Consider the following 8588-nt stretch of genomic DNA (forward strand, 5'->3'; position numbering starts at 1 on the left):
ACTTGGCTTGACCTCTTCATGGAACCATAGACTCGGTTAGGATCTCCCCCTCTCGACTGACTTCTTTGGCCATCTTAGAAATGCTAGGACATGACCGGATCATCATCATCATCTTCAGTGAGGCTCAAGCTTATTTTGGTACCTGATGCATCATTTCAAAAGTGCATCAGTTCTTAAGGAAATGCACTCATCACATCAAACTCAATAATAGTTTAAGTATAAGGACAATCATGAATGTATTGAGATGAGTTTAAGGTGCTTCCCTTTTATAAGAATGGCCAGGAGTGGACTCCAATTGAATCCACACTTGGTAAGACACAGTCCGGATTATGGAAGTTCAATCACACACTTGGAACTGAGCTTCTTTGACCCGGTTGGTACTGAGTAATGCAAGAGTGAATCCACCACTTGCAAACTCCAATTTTGATCAGAGGTGAGGCAATGAACGACTTGGATTGGCGCCAGTTGCTTCACTGTCAAATCACCTTTGAGCTTCTTCTTATGACCTGAGCTTGTCTCCCCCTTTCTTTTGGCTTCTTGCCTCCATTTAAGGGTTGAGACAAAGCTTTTCTTTGTTCATGAGCTCAATAGGTACCTGATTCAATCATCCAAAAATTGCATGTATCAATTCTCAAGGGGCAAACCTATTCACACATAAGAATAATAATGGTTTTAGGTACTTCCCTTGCATCAGTTTGTTGAATGTTGGTGAGGATTGCTAAGCACTTGAATCCTCCACGCCATTCCTTCTCTCAACCAGCCTTTGCATTTTTCTCTTGAAGTTTCAGCATGTAGGGAAGCTCAGCACTTTTCAACTCCATAATTTGCCACCATCATGTGATTGCTTAGCCAAGAATTTCCCTGATTGAATACTCCTTGAGTCCTTGAATATAGCTGGTCAGAGTGGTGGGGTGTGCCAGCTTCTTCAGACTGATCACTTAGGCCCCTCCTTATTAAATCGCCATGCAACCTCTTCTTCTTGATCATCTATTTTGACACATAGATGTTGCTGGCCTTCTATGAGGAAAAGAGACACTTAGGAGCTTCATGGATCTTCTGGTAGCTCACTGATTCCCCTCCTCAAGCTTGGCTGAGTATAGGGACAAGCTTGAATGTGAGCTTCAATGAGTTTTGAAACTGGGAGCACAACAATACCAACATCTGCGCTTAAGCCAACCAGTTCACTATCTTCCAGGAGCACAACAATACCAACATCTGCGCTTAAGCCAACTGGATCACCATTTTCCTTCAGCTCTAATGTCTTTAGGCCACCAGTCTCCCCATGACTTAGGTGATGACCTTCCTTATGAGTCTCTTGAACCAGGAGCACAACAGCTCCTACGCCTGCGCTTAAGCCAACTGGTTCTACTCACAAGGTATCTTTACATGGTCAGGACTAAACACCTTGATCCATGCCTCTGACCACCGGCCACTCTTGGCTTAGTGATGGCCTTTTCTCTTGAGTGCACCTCCTGTACATCCTCTTGGCATCAGGTAAGTCACTTCTGAGCAGTTTCTCCAATTCTCCAACATCCTTTCTATCTTCAGGGTAGGAAATGGGCAGACACATAGATAGGATTTGGGACTGGGCAATCTCCACGGTTCAGGAATATCCATCTTGGGAGGCTCTGTAAAACGTGGGCAATGCCTTCTTCTTTGTCTTAGTTTGATGATGGACAGAGATCACCTCTTGTGTACCTGAAACATCACTCAAACTCCAGCAAGAATCAGACCACACACACTAGGATCAGCCCTTGATAATTCACCAAGTCTGATCCCAATGTTTTAAAAATAAATATGCAATGAACAGAATCTAAACAACTCATTCAGTTCAACTCCATGCATACTAACATCACTAACTGCTCAGGTATGATAACTCATCAATAACAAGGCAATTAGGCTCTTTTTATGAATTTTAAAGACAATAAACAAAGACTAAACAACTCATCTAATCATCTTGAACAATATATATAATGCAATACAAGATCAGGAGGCTCTCCTAGACCTTTATCAATGCAACAAGACAATGACAGTAGCTAACCAATCGCCTAGCACAATACAAACAGAAACAATTAATCTAGGACAGGAACTAAACAATACCATGCTAGACAACTCCTAGAAATAATTTAAGAAACAGAGCAACACACACAATTTAAGTATCATGGGACAGAAACTAGGTTCAACAACTCTAGCAACTTGAACCTGTCCCAAGGATACCAAACACACCACTCAACACAACCAGACATAACTACTCAAGCTCTTATTAAAGGTAGGAGGTTAACTTACAAACAAGGAACCTGAGCTGGTTCCTTGAACCTCCAAGGCACACTGTTCACTTGAACTTGACAGATTTGGAGTTTGGGATCTCTACCCCACGCCATTTCCTTGTGTGTGCTTTCCCTTTAGACCACTCATGCTTAAGACCCCTCCTTTCTTCCTGATTACCAGGCGCCACCTTCTGGCACACAGTGAGAGACTCCATTTTGGGAAGAACTTGAAAATCACTTGTACAGACTTGGTTTGGAGCATTGCTTGCCAAACAGCTCCAAAACCTTCTTTCTCCAAGAGATCTCTTCAGGCTGAACAGGAGAAAGGATGATAGACCTTGGGAAGTCTCTGGACACGCCATGTTTAGTCTTCTTCCTCTTGAAGAGATTGAACAGCTGGCTGGACAGAAACTCTCCAATGATTTGAAATAACAATGAGGATGAGCCTATGCTTGAATTGTGGAAGCTTTGAGTTTCAGATACTAAAGACCTCCTTTATCTTGAGTTCTGGTGAGTCTCTTCCCTCCTGGAAAAGCTTTAGACCAGAGGATACAAGGATGAACAGAAACAGAGATTTTTGAAGAGAAGTATGAACTGTAACAGATTTGCGGAAGCTTTATGGATTCTCAGGAGCTTGGAGCTCTGATACCATGTAAGAATAGACAGATTATGGTGTGTGAGTGTTGTTGAGAACAGAGAGTGGTCGGATTGAAAGAGAACAGAGTGAAGACAGTAAGTGAGAATTAAAGAGACTGCAATGGAGCAAAAGAGAGATTAAGTGAGATTTGAGAGAGTATGAGAGAGATTCTTGTAACCAGAGATTAGGGAGAGTATAAGAGACTTGAGAATGGTGAAGAAGAAAGGGGAAACTCCCCCATTCAGCTTAATTTCGTAATGGTTACAATGGGGTGGCTTTAAAGCCTTTACAACAAGACAAACAAGACAATAAACAAAGAATATTTCAGGGAATGAATAAATAATATTATCCTGGGCAAATCAGAAGGGCAGACTGGCTGGAGAGAGAGAATGGCACGTCCAGCATGAGAGAAAGTGACATATCCTAACAGCTCTTTGGTCCTTAAGCTGGCATGTGACTTCTGATCTGATTTGAATTCAAACTTGATGTCTAGGCGCCAATTTGCACACATCACTTTCTGAAGAAGATTCTTGGCGCCAGGGACTCCCTCCCTATCTTTGCACCAACATGATTCGTACTCTCTTGCACAGATTTTGCACATCTCTTCTTTTTGGGTGATTCAAGGCAGTCCCGGACATTGCACATTTCATGATCTTCCATGTGCATTCTCAAGGCTTCTCTTGCACTCACTTCTCAGCTTGCGCTTCTTGCTTCTTCATTCCAACAATTTATACCCGAGTCTTGTTGAAAATATGGGTTTTCTCCACCAAATATTCAGTCCTAAGTGTCATTTTAATAGCAAATAACCAAGCTATTTCGGAATCTTTGATCCGAGGGTATTAGATGAAGCTAACTTAGTCTTCTTAAGATTACAATATGAAAGAGTCGAATTTGTTGTACTTTCTTGCAGCATTGACATCAACAACTCTAAATTTGTTGTACTGGACACCTACGTTGACGACACGGTCGAACCCCATCATATTTGAAGAGGATGCATTTCATCGGCACTAACCGAGACATTCCACTTCAGTAATCTCTTGCAAGTTCCAGTAAAAATTTGTTTTACCTTTCACACATAGTCCGTAGTTAACTATTGCCTTATGTTTCCCATACTCACAAGCATTAAAATTAAAATCACGTGTGAAATACATTGGTTCCGTGGTGATCTTTGTAATCAGATCCTAAACCAATATGTGAAATCAAGGGGATAAAATGGATAGTCATTATCAACATGCAAAAAATAAATTTGTTTATGCAAATTTATATAATTTTTTTTTTGCTAAAGTAGTTAAGGTGTAAAGCTTATACAAAACTACCTAGGTCCTCAACCACTTAACAACATGTAGATCTTTCTGTTTTTAGCTAACAGTGAATATTCCTTCAATAGCTTCTTGAAATTCAGTAACAAATAAGATGCTGATAGCAATATAAATTAACCAATTGTATGGAAACTTCAAGTACTTCAATAAATAAATATTTTAGCTTTAAATTGAACGTTTCCCTAAAAATTCAGCAAAACATATTATGGGATATGTGACGGTATTTGGGACTCGACCACCAAACTTCTTTCAATTTTCCACCCAAATAGCTGATTTGGCATAAAATGTTTGGAATATCATCAACTGCATATGTTAGCGCAACACCACCATTATCATATATTCGTAGATCTCTTTTTTCGTGTATGTACTTTTGGCCCAAAGTAATACGATGTAAAATGAGATGTTTCTTCTGTCAAACTCCCATCAACGATTGATCCTTTCACTTTTGAAAGAATGTTTTAGTACACATAATTAAATCTATTCTATTAAAAGAGAAGCAGTTTTGAAAAATCTACTTATACAAGGTTGTTTGGACTATTTCCTAAGAATTAATAATTTCATGGTCCTACTTAAATTTCTCATAACAATATATTTTCATAAATTTCTCTGATTTTCTTTAGATATTATAAGTGTGTCACTCCTATATTTATGGTAACTACTATATTACCTTCTATAAATCTCACCCCTTGATTATAAATTTTTCCATTTAGTTATTGATATCTCATATACGATTTATTAACCAACATTTTTTTGATGCATTAATATATAAACTCGTGGGTCCATAGACTAATCTATTATGTATGTGACCATATATATATATTATATAATGTTTATTTTCATTCTTAAATTTATATCTATATAAAACGAATGGTATGATGCATGTCACCATTAAATAATACATGCCATTTGAATTTAAATAGTCTGGTAAGTGATACATGTATTTTAAAGAAATGAGTTAATGAAGTATGATAAATAATTATCACAAAATCATGTTTTACTATAGAACCGATCAAACTTAGTAGTATATTATATTATTTTTAATCCATAAAAAACGATATTAACATATAAGTACTGAACAAATTTGAAAAAAATGCATATGAAGTTAGTTAAAAATTATCCTCGGGCCAACTTATTTAATTGAGTTTTTACTATAATTCAGATACAACCACTTAAACCATATTATGAAAAATTAAAAAATACAAATAATTTAGAAAATATTGCTCCAAATTCTCCCTTTTTTTTATAAAAAAATAAGTTGACTTGATTTTTTACTTATGAAGCACAATTACTAAAATCCAAAATAATGATTAGTATTTTTTTTTTGGGCAACAAATAATGTTTAGTATAAAAGATGCTCAAATACAAGTCCACTTCTGTAATTCAATTTAAATAAAAAAATAAATTTACAAATATAATTAGGTCCAGAATTAATATTTATATTATTTGAGTTTCAAGCTTGCAGGTTTTCGCGGGTTATTCAATTATATATTATATACTAAACACATTGAGATTAGTATAAACTCTTCACTAGGTTTGGAATACCTAAGTTAAACAAGATTTTTCTCTTTTGAAAAAATATTAACCCCGTGCTTCAAAGCTTGATTCAAAAGTTTGAATTGAGTTTTGAAAAAATATCATCCAATTTATATGGGATTTTATCGGGTCAACCAATATTGGATAGCGGGTTAATGATAGTTTTTACGTTTTTACCGACTTTTATCAGATTTTTATATATAAAGTTTTAACAAAATTCAGACCAGATTTATATGAATCACCTGATTTACTTCTGAGACTGTAGGTTTGGTTCGGGTATGAAAACACTGCTAAAACTATTAAAAATTCTATAATATATATACTATTAGATTAACCCAAAATCTGCCAAGTTAATTTTTTTGTCTCATCAACTCAACAAATATAACTCTTACAAAATACACACAAAATGCAACGATGACGTTGTAACATAAGAATACACATATAAAATCTAAAATAAACTATTTGATAAATTATATAATTTTAAACTAAAATTCTTTTACCTTTTTGATATAATAACACTTTATAACTTAATAATATACTTCAAAACCTCAAAACCAAAATAATAATTCATATCAAACAATATTCTTAATCGGAAAAAAACCCGCGCTTCAAAAGCGCGGGTCAAAATCTAGTAATGATATTAAATCACAATACCAATTATTTACCTAAAAGTGCTTCATGGACATTTGTTGGAAGTAGCTCCGCAATGCAGATGGAAGTAGTAGTTGCATAAACACAAGACAACCATGACTCTTCATCTTTGAAAACTTTTGACTTCGCTGAACACATCTTGAGAGATTTACAATGTATCTATCCGAAAACTTCACTTCAGATGCCACCAAATTGAACAACAGCCACCTTTGCATCTTATAACAATTGAAATTGAGAAGTGTGATTTTTTCTATTGCTTTTGATATATAACTCAATCCCTGAACAAATAGCAGATAAGTCAATCTTAACTTTTTGCTATCTTTTGTCTTCTCTTGGACGTTCATTATTGTATGCATGATGTTGTCGAAAAAACTATTTTCTATATGCATTACATCCAGATTGTGTCGAAAAAGAAAATTCTTCCAGTATGAAAGATCTCAAAATATACTCTTTTAGTGCCAATTGTGATGCTCCCTATAATCATCAAGCATATTCCGAGGAACATGCCAATTACTCCCATGACAAACTATTTTTTTGCGTATCATAGTAATCAATTTACTCTTCGATTTTTTTCCTAGTAAAATGTACAGGAAGAGTGTCTCGTACAGTTACTTTGTACCTAAAAATTTCTTGATTTTTCGGTATTGATGGTTAAGAGAAAGAAACCACTGATGGCAATTAAACCAACATGTCTTCCTACCATACTTCAATTGAAAAACATATATCCTTCCAAGACAACATGGAAAAGATAACCTCCCATGTGTTGTCCATTTTGATAGCATACCGTATGCAGAAAAGTAATTTATGGTCCACATAACACCTGCTCGCATCATAAAATTCATTTTCGATGAACAATCAAACGTGCAGACCCTTATTGACAATAACTATTTCAACTCTTGTATCAAAGGTTCTAGAAAAACACCAAGTGACCGTTTTGGATGCTTAGGCTTAGGACCGGGGACTAATATACTCAAAAATAAAAATTCCCTTTACATGCACATTTTCGACGTAAAAACTACTGCTACAATTAATATTTTGTCCCAGACATTCCAAAAGGAATAAATCTATCTGTGCATAATATAAGATAAACATTAAGAATATTTCTAGTGAAACCAGGGTGTACCATATTGAAATTTGTCCACACTTTTGCATGCATTTAGACATGTTCGGCAGACATCTCATCGCTTCAGCAGTCCTCTTAGATTGATATGATATTTTCAACCTATCTGTGATAGGTATGTATCACATCCTTAGGTACAATACCTTTGTCTGCCCTCTTCCTTGTGGTTTATATCGTGGCTTCTTTCAAAAGAAATATTCTTGTGGCTTTTCATCATTTCTCTAGTATATCATACAATTTTCAATGCGCTCATCTATCATCTCTGAATCCAACCAAAGACTATAAACCAATTTATGAATCTCATAGTATAAATCAATAGACAAGTTGTCTTCTGGAAAATAATCTTTAAACAACTCAGCCCATGCATCCACAAAAGCCTCATGTCAAGCATGATTAGTTTTTAATATTCATCATCTTTTATGCCAGAGAATTAAGATAGACCTTCTCTATAACCGAAGTAAATCGGTTGATTTGCAACATCCAACATATTTAAACCTTTTAAATCCAAGTTAGCTTATTCAACATTACCAATTTCATCCGCTATTGTTGAACTTGCTTCTAGAAATGCATATGTAACAATGTCATGAAACCCATTATGATCTACCCTGTCTTTCTGATGGTAACTAGTTTCAGTATGCACATGAATCGGTTCTTCAATATTACCAACCACCTCAAAATTACTATTAATACTACTAGCTTCATTCCCACCATAACCCTCACCATGTTGAAACCAAATGTAATATTGTGGCATAAATCCTCTTTTATCTCCTAATGGTTCCATACCGTTTCACTACAAGAAAATTTTATATTCTTGCACTTCTGACAAGGACAAAACATCTTACCAGTTTCATGCTTAATCGGTGTAGTACCCGCCAGGAATATGAATATATGTAGACTGTTAAGAAATTTCTTCGTCACCCTTAAGTCGGAATATTTGGGCATATACTTCCAACTTCATGGTTCGTCGATATTGCCATCATATGCGATTTTTTTCTTTAACGGTCTGGAAATTTTTTTTTTGTAGGTTTCAGTATTAAGAAAAATGACATATATATAGGAGT

The sequence above is a fragment of the Brassica napus genome, chromosome A5 (genome assembly GCF_020379485.1).
Source record: "Brassica napus cultivar Da-Ae chromosome A5, Da-Ae, whole genome shotgun sequence".
NCBI classification, from domain to species: domain Eukaryota; kingdom Viridiplantae; phylum Streptophyta; class Magnoliopsida; order Brassicales; family Brassicaceae; genus Brassica; species Brassica napus.